Source organism: Balaenoptera borealis, assembly GCF_965194805.1.
Source record: "Balaenoptera borealis genome assembly, chromosome: 11".
Taxonomy (NCBI): Eukaryota; Metazoa; Chordata; class Mammalia; order Artiodactyla; family Balaenopteridae; genus Balaenoptera; species Balaenoptera borealis.
The window spans coordinates 46,936,812-46,952,919 of record NC_138868.1 but is presented as its reverse complement, the minus strand read 5'-3'; the positions used below and the strand labels follow the sequence as shown (position 1 = coordinate 46,952,919).

At 42.1% G+C, this 16,108-nt stretch overlaps 1 long non-coding RNA gene across 1 annotated transcript in view; it reads left to right on the top strand.

The window, feature by feature from the left end:
* The first annotated feature begins 823 nt into the window (after window positions 1-823).
* LOC309605633 overlaps window positions 824-16,108 on the top strand; it is a 37,427-nt gene continuing 22,142 nt past the window's right edge. The window contains exons 1-2 of the long non-coding RNA XR_014231459.1: window positions 824-3,336; window positions 9,660-14,702. This is a non-coding gene — a long non-coding RNA (uncharacterized lncRNA). The remainder of the gene's footprint in view (window positions 3,337-9,659; window positions 14,703-16,108) is intronic.

Genomic DNA, 16,108 nt, shown 5'->3' with positions numbered 1-16,108 from the left:
TCTTAATAATCTCCCTAAGCTAGTTTTCTGGGTTTTTGTTTGTTTGTTTGTTTTGGTTTTCTGTTAATGAGAATGTTTCCTCCTGTCTCTGATCTTTACCACATTGTATTACCTTCTTTCCTTTCCCCTCTAATTTATACAGTGAACATTTATCCACTGCCCACCATGTGGTGGCAGGCACTGTTCTGGGCACTGTGGATACGTCAGTGAACAAAACAGACAACCATCTCTGCCCTCAGAGGCTTACATTCTAAGGAAATATAGATAATATACAAAATACACAAGTGAAAGATATATATATATATACTTTTAGATAGTGATACAGTAGAAAATCCAAAGCAGGGAGTTTTTTGTGTGTTTGTTTCACTGAGAAAGTTGTTTTGGCTTTTGAGTAAAGATCTGCAGGCAGTGAGGCATGTACCACATTTGAGTATGGAGGGGAAAACATTCCTGGCTGAGGAAACAGGTCCTTCAGGTGGGCACGTGCCTGGTGTATTTGAGAAACAGCAAGGAGGCCAGTCTGACCAAGAGGAGTGATGGGAGGGGAGAGGCGTAGGAGAAAAGGTCAGAGAGGTGGTGGGGCCTTTAGGGAACAGTGAGCAGTTCAGCTTTTACAGATATGATAGATGGAGAGACATGGTAGGTTTTAAGTAGAGAACTGACGACCTGATTCAGCTTTTAAAGGAAAGAGAGGACTCAAGGATGACTCCAAGTTTGGAGCCTGAGCAATTGAAAGAATTGACTTGCTATTAACAGATGAAGACTGTTAGAGAAACTACTTTGTCCGTGGTGTGTGTGTGTGTGTGTGTGTGTGTGTGTGTGTGTGTGTGTGTGTTTGGGGGAGGAGGGATGGAGAACAGGTGGTCAGTTTTGGACATTTACATTTGACATCCATTTGGAGAGGTCACATGGACAGACAAATGTTTGAGTCTGAAGTTCAGGGCAGAGGTTCGGGTTAGGAATCTGTTTTGAGAATCATTAACATAGTGATGGTATTGAAAACCACAAAAGTGGATAAACTCACACAAGACTTTTTTTTGCTTTTACTTTGAAGACCCTTTCCCTAAACTGTGGCAGTACTTTAATTCATATCTTTAGATACTTTATTTTGAAACGGACTGAGTGTACTGAAAATGAAGAAGTGGCATTTTATGTCTGGCTAACTCCAGCTCTGGAGGAGGATGGGGTGAAGCAATCTTTTTGCAATGTCACCTTCCATTGAGGTTAAGGTTTTGTTAATTTAGTGAGGATAAAATGACTCATATTTGACTATATCACTTCAGCTTAATGAATTTATCATTGTCTTAATATGTATGTAAAATAAATCAATTTTTAAAATATTCATAGTATTAGTGTGACTCCATTATTTTTCTGCTTTGCTAACATTATGCATTATAATTTTAAAACATTTTTGCAACTTTAGTAGATGTAAAGTGCTATGTCAAGGTTTTTTTAAAAATTAAAGTATAATTGATTTATGATATTATATTAGTTCTAGGTGTACAACATAATGATTCAATATTTTTCAAGGTTGTTTTAAGTTTAAAATGTTTGATTTTCAAGGACAATGAACGTTTCCCCATGCACTTGTGCAGTAATTTTATTTCTCCTCATGAATTACACACTTAACTTCTTTGTCTATTTAGTTATTGATATCTTGGTTGTTTTTATATATTTAAACAAGCTTTTATACGTTTGAGAGGTTTTCTGCTTGTTGTTTGGTGTCAATATTTTTCTTTTAAAAATCCTGTTCAGTTTTTATATTTTTGAAAGTTAGTTTTCCTTTGCATTCTTCTATTGCTTTACAGCTTTGAGAATGCTGACATTTAGCCATAATTCGGTTTTATCCTATTTGATATAGTGTTTCTATGACTGTTCTTTAAAATATTTAGAATTTTAATCCACATGGAGTTTATTTTGATGTATAATGTGGAACTTACATTTTTTTCTCCAAGTTTTCATGCATTTACCCGAGCATTCCTTACTAAGTAATCCCGCCTTACAGCCGTGTTTGGGAATATTACTTTATTGTGTGTCCCATCAGGATTTTAGACACACGCATATGTTTGTTCAGTCTCATTCCTTTCGGTTGATCTCAGCTTCTATTTTTGGCTCTGGTTTCAGCCGCAGCCCAGCAGGAGGAAGGAACGTTTCGCCCCCTGCAGGCTGACATTACCCCTCAGGACCTGAGCAGCCTGGGTCAGTGCCGCAGGGACGCTCGCCCACTGGTATCTGCCCTCCGAGCCCGCAGGCCGGGGGGAATGTGTCGCTCTGTCTCTGCAGGGAGATTTGGGGCCCCTTTGACCGGCTTCCTTGTGTTCAGGTCTCTTGGGGTCTCTAGTATCCCTTAGAGCTGGGCCTGTATCCAGCTGTCAGGTGGGGACTGTCCCCTTCGGGCTCTCCCTTTAGCGTCTTTTTTCCCCAATTCCGTGACCCCAGGGCCCGTGGCCCGCGGCTCTGGCCGACTGCGCGGAATTCCGCGGCAGCCAGGCGCTGCGCCCGGGTGGCTTCTGGGCGCTGACTTTCCAGCTCACTCAGAGGCTGCTCGCTGGGCCCGCGTATCTCCCCTCACTTCCCGGGCCGCCCCCATCCTTCTCGGCACATCACTGACTGTACCTACTCTTCACAAGGAGCTCACTGTTGAAGTGTTGTTGAAGCAGACACAGTTCAAACATGAAAAATAAAATATTTATTCAGCAGATGCACACATACCTACTGTGCGCCAGATACTATTGTCAGATGAGTCCCAGACTGAGCCAACCCGGGGCTTCTAGAACCAACCAAGCTTGGTTGCCGAAGTCGAAATCAGGTCTTGGAGCATCTCAGGGAATGAGTATAGAGCCGGGAGGGGGATCGTCCTGGAGTCGTCAGTGATGGGGAATGGGCTGGGCCGTGCGCCCCTCTCCTCCCAGTCTCCCCTTCAATCCGCGAGCCGCCAGGCCGGGGAGGAGGGTGTCCAGGAACCGCACAGTCACGGGCCTGGCGCCGCTCCGCCCGAGGCCGAGGCCTGCCGGGAGCCGGAGCCCGACAGCGGCCTCCACGCCGCGCCGCCCGGTGCGCCCCTCGGGCCGGAAGGAGGCTCACTCCCGGGTCCGGCCAGGCCTCCGGGCGCGCCCAGGAGGGGGAGCTCGCGGGCAGGACATTCCGCGGCTCGCCGCAGCAGTGACGGCCGCCTACGCCCGGGCCCCGCGGGGCTCTACTCAGGGGAGCTCACCCGGAGCGCCCTGGAGGGCTGCGCTACGCGCTCAGGCCCGCGCTGCTTACTCTTTTAGACACGCGCCGACGATCTACGTCCGGAAAACCCGCTGATAACTGGAGAGTAAAACTTAAATACAGGTGAGCCAACCAGCGGCTGCAGCATTTCCGTGAAAAAACCCCGAGAAGCAGAGGCGCCCTCCAATGCCTGGGCCCTGGGACCGGGGAGAGGCGGCAGGACCCACTCTCTTGGAAAGGACACTTGGACGACAGCCTTGCTGCAGGGATAGGGGACCCGCGGGGTAGAAGACCCCCTTTAACATGCTCCTGGACCTGCAGGGGAGTTTACTGTCTGCCTGGAGAACATACATAACATCAACAACAACAAAGTGTGAATTCAGTATTTCTTTTAAATTAGTTGGTACTTATTCATCACAAACCTATCAAGAGACGAAAAACAGCGCTCACGTTGTACACATTGTATGTAAAATGTATTTATTGAGACCCAGCAGCAGTTACTTAATCTGGGGGTACAGGGCCAAGTAAGATTGTCTAGGATTTAGGGAGTCCATGACAACCCTGAAATTGTTTCCAATTTGGCGGGTGATGTGACTTTTTCTAGTAAGAAATTTTGTATCTTTTATGATGACCCATATTCATAACCTTAGTTTGGTTAAGAAAAGCTTGTCTAAAGTTGACATTCAGTGCGTTTCTAGTTTCAGAACCCTTGGCACTAACACAGAGGTCTCCCTGAGGGCCCGAGGCCCATGAATCTGGACCCCAGTGTAAGAGTTTGGTTCTCCAGTGAGGGTCATTAGAGCTTGGACTTGACTTTCTCTCCTTACAGAAGCTCCTCCCCACCTCCACCGCCCCCCCAAAAAATACCCTCCAGGGGCACTGTTGGTTTCGTTTTAAAGCCAACTTGGGTTCAAGTAGATTTACTTCTGCATTTCTCTGCGCTTAAATAGAAATAACTCTCTGGTGGGTTTTTTCCCCGGGTTAGTCATGCAAACGCTCTATGCCTCACTTACCACTGGGTTTCAGCCTCTGGGGCAGCCCTCGGCGCAGGCGTGGCCCAGGACCCCTCTTCCGCTCGCTGGAGTCTCTGGGGGAACTTGGGTACTGACTTCACTGGGCTGGGATTTTCCTCAGTCAATGTGCCCAGGGAGTTAAAACGTGTTCCTTTTAAGGAAAAAAGAATACAAGAATTTCTTTTTTAATTGTGAAGGAAAAAAAAGATTACAAAACCACCACAATCCCATTAATAGGCCTAATGAAATAATTTGTTCTAAACATCAGCTCTCCTGTGTGCATGCATTTTGCATTGCTGTGATTATAGTAGCACAATAATTGTATATTGAGAGCTGTTCTATTTCACAATCTACTACTTTTCCTTAACATACCATAAACATTTTACTATCTTCATAATTAGTGTTTTTAATGGCTATATACTTTTCCACCCCACAAGCATATTTCATCATCTCCCTTTGTTGTACATTTTCATGGGTTTCAGGTTATTGAGGGTGTGTGTGTGTGTGTGTGTGTGTGTGTGTGTTGTGTGTGTTGTTATGCTATGAACTTGTGTTCAGAGAGTTCATGCTGAGGTCTTTTTTCTCCAGCCAATTTCTGGTGTCATGATGAACCCTTAAGCTCCAAAGAAGCCGGCCTTCCTTCCTTCCTTCCTTCATCCAGCAAATATTTAATGAATGTCTACTATATGCCAGGCACTGGTCCAAGCACTGAGGATAGAGAAGTGAACAAAACAAAGTCTGTGCTACTATGGAGCTCAAATTCTAGTTAAGAGAGACATACAATAAACATATATATTAAATATTAAGTATTATATATTATATTGTCAGATAATCATAAGTGCAACAGAGAGAAATGAAGCCAGGTGAGGGAGATCAGGTGTACTCTTTTTTTAATAGAGTAGTCAGGGCAGATTTTTTTTGATAAAGTAACATTTGAGCAGAGATATGAAGGAGGTGAAAGAGCAGTCCTTTTGCAAATCCGAGGAAAGGGTTTTCTAGACAGAAGAAACACAAGTGCAAAGGCCCTGAGGCAGAGGCGTGTGCTTGGCATGTTGGAGGAAGCCAGTGTGATAGAAGTGGAGTGAGTGGGAAAGATGAAAGTGGATGTGAGCAGAAAGGTGGATTGTACCACACCCTCTGATAGTGGAGCCATTAGAGGGTTTTGAGCAGAGGAATGAGATGCTCTGATTTACCTCTTAAAAGAATCAATTTTGTTGTTGTGCAGAACAGACTCTCAGAGTTCAGAGGTTGTTAATAATCTAGGCAAGAGATGATACAGTGCTTTGGACTAGGGTGCACTGGTAAAGGTGGTACAGTTAGCCTGGGCGTGGATCCAGTAGGATTTGTTGATGGTTTGAATGTGAAATTTGAAAGGAACCGTCAGTGATGAGTTAAAGCTTTAGGAAGAATGGAATTGCCTTTTTTTTTGTTTGTTTTGAGTTATGCTGTTTGTTCATTTGTTTGTGTTTTGTAGAGGGAGACAGGGAATTAGGAACGTAGTTTTGGACATGTTAAATTTGAGATGTCTGTTAGAAAGCTAAATGATTAAGTCAAATAGGCGGTGGAATATAGGAGCTTGCAGCTTAGCGGAGAAGTCAGAGCAGATTTTGGAGATGTCAGTGAACTCATGATATTAAAGCATGAGAAGACATGAGCTCTAGTTCAGACCTCTCTCCCCATTTATCCAGTTGACATCTACTTGACATCTCCACTTAAAAGTCTAAACGACAACCCAAGGTCAGCGTGTCCACACCCAAAATCTGATCTTACCCCCTAAACTGCTCCACCCACTGCCTCCCCTGCCTCAGTTGATGAGGGTGCCATTCTTCCATTGCTCAGACTAAACCCTGAGAGTCATACTTTACTTTTTCTCTCACCTCCCACATCCAATCTGTCAGGAAATCCTGTTGGCTCTGCCTTCAAACTATATCCAGAATTGAATCCAAACACTTCTCACCACCTGCACTGCCTCCATCCTGGTCAGACCTTCTTTTAGTTATTTGTTGCCTGGGTTACTACCGTAGTAGCCTCCTACAATTTCCTCTGTTTCTACACACCCCTCCACCCCCCGCAGTCTCTTCTCAGCACAGGAGCCAGAGGGATTCTTTCAAAACATGTCAGAGCAAGTCCCTCCTCTGCTCAGAACCCTCCAACAAAGTCCTTATAAGAACCCACGAGGCCCTGTGCGGTCTGACGCCGAGGACTGCACCTCTGTCTCCTACTGTTCTCTTCATTCACTTTGCTCCAGCGACACGGGTCCCCTTGTTGTTTCTCAAACATTCCAGACACACTCCCACCTCAGTTCTCTCCACTTAGAACATTCTTCTCTCAGCTACCCTCCTATCCCATTCCCTCACCTTCTTAAGATTTTTCTTGGCTCACTTTCTCAGTGGGACTGTCCCCGGCTGCATCTTTCTGCCTGCACTCTGACCCTGCTTTCCCTGCTCTACCTTTTTCTTTTTTATCTAACTTTTTAACCACATAACCTATGTATTCAAATACATAAATATTTGAATATGAGCTTTTGCAGAGCAGGAATCTTTGTTTTGTCTTTTTTTTTTTTTTTTTAAAGATTTATTTATTATTTATTTATTTATTTCATTTATTTTTGGCTGTGTTGGGTGTTAGTTGCGGCATGCGGGATCTTCGTTGGGGCATGCGGGCTCTTCACTGTGGTGCGCGGGCTTCTCTCTAGTTGTGGCGTGTGGGTTTTCTCTTCTCTAGCTGTGACGCGTAGGCTCCAGGGCGTGTGGGCTCTGTGGTTGTGGTGCATGGGTTCCAGAGCACGTGGGCCCTGTGGTTTGCTGCATGCAGGCTCTCTAGTTGAGATGCGTGGGCTCAGTAGTTGTGGTTTGTGGGCTTAGTTGCCCCGCGGCGTGTGGGATCTTAATTCCCTGGCCAGGGATCGAACCCAGGTCCCCTGCATTGGAAGGAGGATTCTTTACCGCTGGACCACGAGGGAAGTCCCTGTTTTGTCTTTTTTAATTACTGATGTGTCCCAAGTACCCAGAGCAGTGCCTGAAACATGGTGGATGCTCAGTACATGTTTGTTGAATGATTGAATGGTTGAATGTAGAGCATAATGAGATGAGCCTGAGGGTCTCCAAGGCAGATTGTGATGCTGAAGCTGAAATGTGGGAGTGACGGAAGCTGCCAAGAGCCGGTATAAGTATAATGCTGAGACCCCTGGGCTGGGTGAAGGGTACAGGTAAAAGATTATGAGGACCTGAACCAAGACAGGGAATGGAAGGATATTTTAAAAGTGACAGTCTTGGGACTTCCCCAGCGGTCCAGTGGTTAAGACTCCGCCTTCCAATGCACGGGGCGCAGGTTCGATCCTTGGTGGGGAACTAAGATCCCACATGCCTGTGTAGCGTGGCCAAAAAAAAAAAAAAAAAAAGTGACAATCTTAAAAAACTGGAACTTACAGAGACCATGTAGTTATTTGTTCATTTATTCATTCACTCAGTCATTCATTCATCAAATGCGTTCTCTGCTCCTACAATACGGAAAATAGGGAGAAAATCAATGCTGTATCCAGTCAGAGCCTTCCTGAGTTAAAACGTGAAGTGTCCAAGTGAATGAAAGACCTAGCGTATTCCCTGAGTAGGGCATTTGTCTCAGTCTCACAGGGTTACCAACACTTATATGAGCTGCCAAGGTGGGAGAAGTGAAAGCAGAGTGAACTGAATTGGCTGGTGCTCCTGTGGCAAATCCACTTGCTCTTTGCTGCCCAGGACCTCTGGGCCTGCCTTGGGTCAAAGAGGCACAAATATGGGACCAGAGCTCTAAAGCTTCCCAAACAGCCGTGTAGGCTGAGACCCTGCTTACTGCCCCCCACTCCTGCCTGCTGTGTACTGTCTAAGGTGGGTCAGCTCCTGCGGCAGGACGTGTTGGCCAGTGGAGGGGGTGCTGGGAAGACCTACCAATTAGACCAATTTTGAGATTCATCTGGGTTAACCAGCGGGGTTTTCAAATATACAAGTCCCTGAAAGGACTGATACGGATGGGGCCTAGGGTTAGCAGAGCCCTGGGAGGGGGAATCGGCTTGCAGGGGCTATGCACAAACAAATGCACTGGGCCCTGGAGTCCAGAGGCAGCTGGAAACACAAAGGGTGTCACAGTTTCATCTTTCACAATCCTGAGTGTGTCCGTGTGTGCGTAACTTGCCACGTTGCTTTAGACCTTCAAGGCAAGCAAAGACCTGGATCCAGGGCAGCATGACACAGGAGTCTGGCCCCCTCACCTTTGACTCCTGTCCACATCCTCTCCCACTTGGGGTCTGGCATCATAAAAATCATCCCATTTTGTAACTGCAGTTGCTTTACGGAAATGAGATTGGATGGGACAAAGAGGCTAACTTTTCACTTTTACACTTTGGTGTTACTTGAATTCTTAAAATGAGCAGGAGTTATTTTTGTTATTTAAAAAATCGGTGGTGGGTGGAGCCTGGGTCATAAAATCACTCAGTTTCAAGAAGGCCCTGCATTTGCGTTCTCAGTATTTGGACTTAGACTTTCAGCAAGTTAGTCTTATTTTTTATTTTGTATTTTATATATATTCATGTACTTTATTTATTTATTTATTTATTTATTTTTGGCTGCCTTGAGTCTTTGTTGCTGAGCGTGGGCTTTTCTCTAGTTGTGGCGAGGGGCGCTACTCTTTATTGCGGCTTCTCATTGTAGTGGCTTCTCTTGTTGTGGGGCACGGGCTCTAGGCGTGTGGGCTTCAGTAGTTGTGGCACGCGGGCTGAGTAGTTGTGGCTCGTGGGCTCTAGAGCGCAGGCTCAGTAGTTGTGGTGCACGGCCTTAGTTGCTCTGCGACATGTGGGATCTTCCTGGATCAGGGATCGAACCTGTGTCCCCTGCATTGGCAGGCGGATTCTTAACCACTGTGCCACCAGGGAAGTCCCAGTCTTATTTTTTAAAAAAGGAAGACATGGAATAAAGACAAGACATGTAGATAAGCCAGCAAGTGTCAGTATTACTGACATCTATCCCCTCACCTCTACCCTCGATGCTACTGCCTTGGTTTAGGCCTCATTGCCTTTCTCCAGGCCTGTCAACTTGACAAGGGCAGGGCCATGGTTACTATTTGATCTCCAGATCATAGTACAGTTCCCAATTCAGAGAAGCCAGTCCATTAATAAAATTAAAAGTGAATGGACTATGGTAACAATCTCCTCATGGTCTCCCTGCCTCTAGTCTTAGTCTCCCTGCCTCTTACTGCTAATTAAATTCAACAAAGATTCATTGATACACCTACTATGGGTAGGTATTTCCTGCTGTTGTCTTTAGCCAGCAGTCCTCAAACTTTTGAGCTGCTGTATTCCCCACAATCATTTTTAGAATTTGTATTAGAAGTTTAAATAATTTCAAAGGATGTAATTTCTGGTTGCACATACTGAATTTTTTTTTTTTTTTTTTTTGGTAGCGCCACGCGGCTTGTGGGATTTTAGTTCCCCAGCCAGGGATTGAACCCGGCCCTCAGCAGTGAGAGCACGGAGTCCTAACCACTGGACTGCCAGGGAATTCCTGCATATATTGACACCTTAAAAAATGTATCAATAGGATCTAAATACCATGGCAGTTTGATGCCCACCATTATTCATTAAAAAAAAAAGAAAACAAGGTCTTCTTTAAAGTTGGAATTATATCTTGCATCTTCTCCTTGGACTTGTAAAATCCATTGCACTTCTCCCCATGGAATTTTATCCTGATATAACATATTTTTATCCTTAAAAGTTTTTTATTGATTACTTTATTATCCTTTTCTGCAACAAAAAACCATATGAATTGAAATTTAAAAAATATTTCCTATGATTATCAGATTATAGATGTTAAATTTCTTCTGGACTCAATTAGCATCATAATTATTAGTAGTACATAATTGGTCAGAACAATATAGATGTTATAAATTATGATAAATAATTATTAAACATGAAAAATTTTTGTAAAAATGTTTTTCTCAATGAGATGATATGCCTATGTTTTTATTTGGCCTATGTTTTATTTGGTGGTTAAATATTACATTGTTCACAAAAATAAGTAAATGAGAATGGAAGTTTTCTTTTTAATTTATTCTATTGAAGTATCATTGATTTACAAAGTTGTGCTAATTTCTACTGTACAGCAAAGTGATTCAGTTTTAATATATATATATTCATTTTCATATTCTTTTCCATTATGGTTTATCACAGGATATTGAATATAGTTCCCCGTGCTATACAGTAGGACCTTGTTGTTTATCCATTCTAAATGTAATAGTTTGCATCTACTAATCCCAAACTCCCAATCCATCCATCCCCTCCCCTCCCTCCTTGGCAACCTCAAGTCTGTTCTCTATGTCTGTGAGTCTGTTTCTGTTTCGTAGATAAGGTCATTTGTGTCATATTTTAGATTCCACATATAAGTGATATCATATGGTATTTGTCTTTCTCTTTCTGACTTACTTCACTTAGTATGGTAATATCTAGGTCCATCCATGTTGCTGCAAATGACATTGTTTCATTCTTTTTTATGGCTGAGTAGTATTCCATTGTATACATGTACCACATCTTCTTTATCCATTCATTTGTCAATGGACATTTAGGTTGTTTCCATGTCTTGGCTATTGTAAATAGTGCTTCTATGAACATAGGGGTGTGTGTATCTTTTCGAATTAAGTTTTCTCCAGATAAATGCCCAGGACTAGGATTGCTGGATTATATGGCAACTCTATCTCTAGTTTTTTGAGGAGTCTCCATACTGTTTTCCATAGTGGCTGTACCAATTTACATCCCCACCAACAGTGTAGGAGAGTTCCCTTTTCTCTACACCCTCTCCAGCATTTGTTATTTGGAGATGTTTTAATGATGGCCATTCTGACCAGTGAAGGTGGTATATCATTGTGGTTTTGATTTGCATTTCTCTAATAATTAGCGATGTTGAGTATCTTTTCATGTGCCTGTTGGCCATCTCTAGGTCTTTTTTGGAAAATGTCTATTTAGGTCTTCTGCCCATTTTTTGATTGGGTTGTTTTTTTATTATTGAGTTGTATGAGCTGTTTGTATATTTTGGAAATTAAGCCCTTGTTTGTCACATCATTTGCAAATATATTCTCCTATTCCATAGGTTGTCTTTTCATTTTGTTTATGGTTTCCTTTGCTGTGCAAAAGCTTGTAAGTTTGATTAGGTCCCATTTGTTTATTTTTGTTTTTATTCCTATTGCCTTGGGGGACTGACCTAAGAAAACATTGGTCCGATTTATGTCAGAGAACGTTTTGCCTATGTTCTAAGAGTTTTATGGTGTCATGTCTTATATTTAAGTCTTTAAGCCATTTTGAGCTTATTTTTGTGTATGGTGTGAGGGTGTGTTATAATTTCATTGATGTATGTGACTGTCCAACTTTCCCAACACCACTTGCTGAAGACTGTCTTTTCTCCATTGTATATCCTTGCCTCCTTTGTTGAAGATTAATTGACCATAGGTGTGGGGGGTAAGGAGTTTTGATATTGTAGACTTTCTCAATTATTTGAGCCCCTTCTGAATTAAATGCCAAAAATCACATAGCAATCTTTTAACAAAAATTATTTTTAATAATCTATCGGTTGACACCTCAATTTTCAGTTTTGTTGAAAGCAAAAGAGTTGGAAACCACCTAACTTTCAAAAGGACTGTTACCCAGTTAGAATCATTCACTTTTCAATTTCTGGGAAGCATACCAGAAAGGCTTTACCAAGACTTAACAAATTAATATTACTTATATATTTTATTCTTTCAGATAGAAAGAATTCTTATTTAACCCAATACACTCAGAAGGAACTGGGAACATAAAAAATGAATTTTAATATGCCTTGCCCATTCAGCTCACCCTTGAACAACATGACTTTGTGTGGGTCCACTTATATGCAGATTTTTTCAATAAATATATTGGAAAATTTTTTTGAGATCTGTGACAATTTGAAAAAATTCTCAAACCACATGGCCTAGAAATATTGAAACATTTTTTAAAAAGTTAGGTATGTCATGAATGCATAAAATATATGTAGATACTAGTCTATTTTACCATTTACTACCATAAAATTTATACAGATCTATTATAAAAAATTAAAATTTATCAAAACTTAGGTACACAAACACTTACAGATCATACATGGCGCCATTCGCAGGCCAGAGAAGTGTAAACAAACATAAAGATGCAGTATTAAATCATAGTTGCATAAAATTAACTGTAGTACTAACTGTACTACTCTAATAATTTCGTAGGCACATCCTGTTGCTATTGCAGTAAGGTCAAGTGTTGTGAGTATATGCTTAAAAGGCTTTGTGAGGATAATCATCTCCACATGAGCAGCTACTAACTGCTCTCTCCAGTAAGAAACATATCACAGTAAAAAGTGATCTCTCATGGTTCTCACGTATTTTCCATTGTGTTTAAGGCAATACTGTAAACCTTGAGTAACATCATAGGACCCATACGAAGTGCTACCAGTGATGCCGGAAGTGCTCCCAAGAAGCAGAGAAAAGTCATGACATTACAAGAAAAAGTTGAATTGCTTGATATGTACCGTAAATTGAGGTCTGCAGCCGTGATTGTCCACCATTTCAAGACAAATGAATCCAGCGTACGGACCGTTGCAAAAAAAGAAAAAGAATTTCGTGAAGCCCATCGCTGCAGCTACTCTAGCAGGAGTGAAAACCTTGCACTTTTTGCGAAATGCCTTTTTATCTTGTATTGAAAATGTAGCTTTTATGTGGGGGCAGGATTGCTGTAAGAAAGGCATACCTGTAAACTCAAATGTGATTCAAGAAAAAGTGGTCATTACATGACAACTTAAAGCAAAAGGAAGATGAAGGATCCAAGGCTGGAGAATTTAATGCCAGCAAAGGATGGTTTGATCATTTTAGAAAGAGGTTTCGCTTAAAAAATGTCCAGACAATGGGAGAAACAGCTTCTGCTGACCAGAGGCAGCAGACAGGTTTCCAGAAGCCATTAAGAAAATCACTGAAGAGAAAGGATATCCACCTGAACAGATTTTTAATGCAGCTGAAAGTGCCCTATTCTGAAAAAAAAAAAATACCACAGAGGACATTTATTACTAAGGAACAGAAGTGAGCAGCAGAATTTAAGGCAGGAAGGGGTAGGTTAACTCTACTGTTTTGCACAAATGCAATGGGGTTTATGACCAGGACTGCCCTTATCTGCAGAGCTGCTAACCCCTGAGTCTTGAAGAGAAAAGATAAACACCAGCTGCCAGTCTTTTGGTTGTACGACAAGAAGGTCTGGACAACGAGAACCCTTTTTCTGGATTGGTTCCATGGGTACTCTGTCCCTGAAGTCAGGAAATACCTTGCCAGTAAGGGACTGCCTTTTATATTCTTTCGATATGGGACAATGCCCCTGGCCACCCAGGACCCTATGAGTTCAACACTGAAGGCGTCAGTGTGGTCTACTCACCCCCAAACACAGCGTCTCGAAGTCAGCCTCTGGATCAAGGGGTCATAAGGACCTTTAAGGCTCATTACACACGGTACTCTATGGAAAGGATTGTCAACTCTGTGGAAGAGGACTCTGATAGAGAAAACATCATGACAGTCTGGAAATGTTACACCATTGAAGATGCCATCATTGTTATAGAAAAAGCTGGGAAAGCCATCAGTCCCCAAACAATAAATTCCTGCTGCAGAAAACTGTGTCCAGGTGTTGTGCATGACTTCACGGGATTTACGACAGAGCCCGTCAAGGAAATCATGAAGAACATTGTGGATGTGGCAAAAAAGGTGGGAGAGTGAAGGGTTTCAGGATATGGATCTTGGAGAAATTCAAGAGCTAATAGACACCACACCGGAGGCGTTCACAGAAGATGACTTGATGGAGGTGAGTGCTTCTGAACCAGTGTCATACGAGGAGGAAGAAGACACAGAAGAAGCAGTGCCAGAAAACAAATTGACGTTAGACAATCTGGCAGAAGCGTTCTGATTAATTAAGACTGCTTTTGACTTATTTTACAACATAGACCCTTCTGTGATACGGGCACTGAAACTAAAGCAAATGGTGGAAGAGGATTGGTACCGCACGGAAACATTTTTGGAGAAACGAAAAAAGCAAAAACGTCAGACAAATTATGTTGTGTTTCTATAAAGTTACACCGAGTGTGCCTGCCTCTCCTGCCTCTGCCATCCCTGAGACAGCAAGACCAACCCCTCTTCTTTCCCCTCCCGCTCAGCCTGCTCAACGCGAAGATGACAAGGATGAAGACCTTTATGATGATCCACTTCCACTTAATGTACAGTAAATAATCATCATGTGGTACAGTTAATAAACTTATCTGTTGTGTATGTTTGTGTCTTTTTATGAAAGTCTAATAACTGCACAGCAAGAACTGTATGAGATATTTTTGTGTCAGCATCAGCATCTCCTAAGTATTCGTCTTGTAGAACATCGTGTGCAAGGCTGGTATTGAAGAGGATACCCTATCCTTACGTAGGCATAAGGTGAGTGATATTTAATATAAAATTAATAATGTGTTAGTTTTCTTACTGTTTTATAACTTTGCTTTCAAAGAATTACATTACTGTACAGTATGCCTCTCTGATAATCGGAGAAACTAGGTATCAGGCTATCATCACAGGTAAGTTGTTTTTAAAAAAATGTAACAATGTTTCCAATACTATATTATGAATATGACTGTAATACTATATGCTATAAAAATTTTATAACAATTCATTAGTGTATAAGCTAGGCCACTGTGAAGCAATTGTATCAATTATACTAGGCTACCGTAAAGCAATCATATTGCTGCTCCTTCATTATCAATGCATGAATACCTGTAAATAAAAATTTCTTTTTTACATTATCTTTTCATTTTTCATGTCTGTTATTAGTGATACTTATAACACCTACAGTGTTTTGTATCATATAAGACAATACTGATGAAGGTGCTGACAGATGATTCATCCTGTAAACAGAGGATGTAAGTTCATGGTATTGATAAATAAAGTAAAATACTGTAAATGTATTTTCTCTTCCTTATGATATCTTTTTGTTTTAATTAATTAATTTATTTGGCTGCATCAGGTCTTAGTTGCTGCACACGGGATCTTCGTTGAGGCATGCGGGATCTTTTATTGCGGCATGCAGCCTCTTCGTTGCAGTGTGTGGGCTTCTCTCTAGTTGTGGTGCTCAGGCTCCAGACTGCATGGGCTCAGTAGTTGCAGCACACGGGCTCTCTAGTTGTGATGTGCAGGCACCAGAGCACATGGGCTCAGTAGTTGTGGTGCACGGGTTCTCTAGTTGTGGCATGTGGGCTCTAGAGCGTGCGGGCTCAGTGGTTGCAGTGCACGGGCTTAGTTGCCCCGCGGCATGTGGGATCTTAGTTCCCCCACCGGGGATTGAACCCGCGTCCCCTGCATTGGAAGGTGTATTCTTAACCACTGGACCACCAGGGAAGTCCCCTGTGATTTCTTAAATAACATTTTCTTTTCTCTAGCTTACTTTATTGTAAGAATACAGTATATAATACATATAACATATAAAATATGTGTTAATCGACCATTTATATTATAGGTAAGGCTTCCGGCCAACAGTAGGCTATGAGTAGTTAAGTTTTGGGGGAGTTACAACTATATAATGTGATTTTTGACTCTGCGGCTGGGGGCGGTGCTGGCACACCCAACCCTCACACTGTTCAACTATATAATTTTTAAAAATAAAATGTGTATATAGGGTCAACTATATAATTTTTTAAAATAAAGTGTGGTTTTTTTCTTATTATGGGCTTTAACTATAATTTGTTAAAACCTTGGAGCTGCAGATTTGATGCATTCAATTTAAGGGAAATGTCTGTCGTATAAAAATATTGGCAAACCCAGATATTATCAAATTAATTATCCCATTAGTC